This window comes from Plasmopara halstedii, assembly GCF_900000015.1.
Source record: "Plasmopara halstedii genome assembly, contig: Scaffold_2386, whole genome shotgun sequence".
Classification (NCBI taxonomy): domain Eukaryota; phylum Oomycota; class Peronosporomycetes; order Peronosporales; family Peronosporaceae; genus Plasmopara; species Plasmopara halstedii.
Genome location: NW_020189293.1, coordinates 305,417 through 309,537, shown reverse-complemented (window position 1 = coordinate 309,537; position 4,121 = coordinate 305,417).

Genomic DNA, 4,121 nt, shown 5'->3' with positions numbered 1-4,121 from the left:
CGTGTCTAGGTCGCCAAGGACGAGTGGCTAGTAAGCCCAGCGTCCCGATAAACTGAACAATCAATAAATCACTTCTCATTTTCCCTCTAAGTCAGCAGAACCTCCTCTCCAACAGCCTCCGCCAGCGCTCACCTTGCGCCAACGACTTCGCCTTCCTTCGCCAACGTTTCATCGCCTGCGAATCGTGACACCAAATCAAACACGACGGGTTCCTGGAGCTCTTCAGGAGGTTTTGACGATAGTTCGGACTCTGCAAACGACACAATTCATTTTTCGATGTCTTGGAATCTGGCAGCGTCACGACCTGGAATGATTAGACACTTTCGCTTAACATATCAAAGACGTTTTTTTTTATTTCGGTAAGAGGTGAAATTGCATATTATTATATGAGTTCTGATAAAACTACTAGAATCTTGGTCAATTCTTTTCGAAATAATCTACCAATATGATCTCTCTCACTTGGGTTGTCATCGTAGTGCCGGCTCTTCGTCTGAATTTGTCTAGGGTTTCGGGCTTAGACCCTCGACAAGTTCAGACTAAGAGCTGGTGCAACAATTTTTGTTCTCACCTATCTGTACCACTAGGCTAATTTGAGTTGTTATATTTGAAACGTGTCAATGTAAATCGAAGCATGTAACAAAGACATAAAGCCGCTATGTAATTCTTTCATCGTATTGAGCGGTGTCATATCGATACTCTCAGTCGCCGATGATTACCTGCTGCACGCTTGGTGTTGATACCCGATGCCTGGCGTATAAATGCAAGCTTCCTGACTCTAAGTGCCTTCGTCGGCATACCTCCGCGCTGACGCTTCGTGTCGATGTAGTCGATCTCCAAAATTCCTTCTATCAAATTCTCGCGGACGAATTGGTGGTTGTTTGATCACACATGTTTAGGCGATCTCTCGTGGTCAATCTCCATGCCCAATATAAACTCCGCCTTGCCCAGCTCCTTCATCTCGAATAATTTTTATTAGAACTACCTTGACCTGATATAACCGAGCCCTTCCTCTGCATTAGCACCGGCTCATGTCTCTGTCTTTTTTGCCGACAGAATCACCCACCAGTTATTACGCGTATGAAGAGATGGGCAACACTTTGCTAACTCCGTCTACTTTTTAATGGTCTTTAATGGCTCCTTTTGACCAGTTGTTAAATTACATAAAATTGAACATAACCATCATCACTGTCCTTTAAGCTTGTACAGTTACTTCTGATGTATCGCTTGCGTGTCATAAATGCCGCCTACTTTACGTTCATCCAACCCCAAAGAGCAAAATACTTTATCTAAGGTATCCGCCAAGTTAAACGCGCGAGAAGCCTTGCCATCTTTCGCATAACCGAGAAACAGACATTCAAAGCTCTTGAGCTCGAACTTTGCTCTATTTTTATCGTCAACATGAGCATAACCCTGCGATCCGAGCACGCATAAGTGATCCAAACGGGGCTTTATCCTGAAAGCCAACTCAGATGGTGTGATGTCGGTATGCGCTAGATTTTTCGAGCGATAAATTGATAAAAGTATGCTCATCGTCACCACCCAGTCGAAATTTATTTAAGTAAAGCATACTGCGGGCCTACTCGGTGATAAATTTGTTCATGCACTCCGCCATCCTATTTTGCTGAGGGTTACAAAGAAAAAAACGTTGGTAGACACTTCCGCACCGACGACATATGTCCACAATCGTTTTGCTCACAAAATCAGCTCTGTTGTTGGACTTAAAGCATTTGAGACAAAATCTCTAAAGACTTTTGCAAGTAGTTTTGGACACCTTAAACTTTCCAGCCTATTTACTCTAGCTTGATCAAGTGAGTTTAATTTTGCAGGGAGTCCGCATTGATCCATGTTATTTGTGTGCACGCGCTGCAGAACAAGTGTCGTCTATGTTATCGAGCGTGAAGAAAACGCCATGGGTTGCTGCTTACCCTCCAAACACCCGGCACACAATGTTTTCGTTGCCTGCAGTATATACGGCAAAGGAGGATAACCATCTTGCCACGTTTCAAGTGGTGACAATGTATCCATGCACAAAGACACACGATATATATATATTTACTACCAACGGCTTGAGGTCAAGCTGGTTCACCTTGAATATGACGAGTGCAGACTTCATTTTTTATTGCACGTATATCTTAAATCTGTTCAAACAAGTTTTCTACTGTCGTTTTAATGTCAGAAAACTCAAACGCGATCACGCATTGTGACATTGGTATCTGCAACAGGCGAACCTCAAGCTCTTCCTCACGATGTCGCGTGATGGACGACATTAAACGGCTACTCTGCTGCTGGAAGAGCCGAAATCGGTTCATACAAATTATATCACAGACTGAAAGGTCGCCATTCTAGCCGCCATTTGACATCAATCTGATTTACATTAGATTTTAACATTTCTTCTGATGCGCCTATGAAGGGTGATAAATCAATAGCTTTACTAACTACATGTACTCGAGCACTGTCCGTGGTTCTTCAAATTTGACATTCCGTGCTCTTCACGACAATGTATGGATATATCTTCGAAGTTGATTCGCGCATAGCCACGATGTGGCTTTAATAGCTGCGTCGTCAGACAGCTAAGCCTTGTTATTCAGCAGACAATTTCTGTAACATATCCAGCCACCACCAAAGTATCCAGCTCAAAGTAGTCATCGCTGTGCAAAAGACATCGCTGTGTGAAGGACATCGCTGTCTTGCACTCCCACTTATAAATTTTCATCAGCCTAGTCGAGGGGACCAAACAAAGCGCTGCCGACCATGTGGTTGGATACACATCCTTTGTAAAAATAAAAGTTTGCGCTGGAAAATGGCTACATTTAATCCATATAGCTACGAGCACTAATGATTTGGTATGTGTTAAGAGTCCCTCCGACACAAAAACGGCAGTGCCGATCTGAAAGACGTTCACTTTTCAATCACGCTTCTAGGTTTGCTCAAGATATGCAAAAATGAATTTTTGGTAATGGCCATTGCCGTATGATGAAAAATATGTTTTCGATTAACAGGTCGATCTTATAGCAGATACCTAAATTCGAGAGAAACCCGTAACAAATTTTTAGGACCCACTAAGGTAGCTGCAATTCTGTGCACTTCTTATGATAAACGACTCAATCATGACGGACAACAAGATCAGCTTATTATCTAGGATTTATCGGTTATTTTGGTGACTTTGTCGTCTTACAATTCACCGCATATTTTCCGAATGAGGATTTTTACCTCTATAAGAGTTTCTACCGGCATTGCAACCCCTAAAACAGTCATGGCCCTTTTCTTCACCGGCGAACAATCGTTCTCGTAACAATTTTTCACGATGGGCTCGTCACAAACGAAGTGGATTTGACATCGTCACATCGTCACTGGGATTAGACATTTTGTCGATGCCAGGATAGCCTTTGCTCGCGACTCACAGTTGCCCTTTAACTCCACATCCACCGGTTCTGGCACGGTAGATTACTTCCCCCATTCGCTTTCACTGTCCACTAACCTGAGACAAGAAATCAACAACCCTTAGCTATCTTAAACGTCCCAAAAATAAAACGCTCTACACGATAATGTAGTCGTTTCCTGCCTCTTTCATAAACTGTGGCTGACAGCCGCTCCTGCCTTCCGCGCTCTGCTCGAGGCATCTATCAATACTATTGCTATTTATTAAAAAAATATATGACTACATGGATGCTATCACAGCTTTAAGTTCGGGTAGATAGCGCTTCCTAGTAGAGGCGGGCTCATGACTAGCCCAGGCTTCACCAGGGGAAAAGTGTGTAACACGTAGCTGAGCCGATTTCCAGTCAATTCGTAACTCATGGCGTCCTAGCCACGCCATACCAAGGAGACTATTGTATCGAACCAAAGTCCAGAACTAGACAAGGTATTTAGCTGCCAAATTCCACAACGTTTACTCGAACATTGAATATAAATTCGATACTTTAACAATACGTCTGACGCAAGACGCACGAGAATCATACCCGCATTTGACCTTATTGAAACCTCCATATATAGGGTTTGCGCGTCGAACATCATTGCACGTCACACCTTAATCTATAAGTGCATCAACGGCTTCACAGAGCCTGAGGCGTTGATATCAATAGCCATCAACCCTGTGCTATGCGTCTCATCTCTCTTAGTTT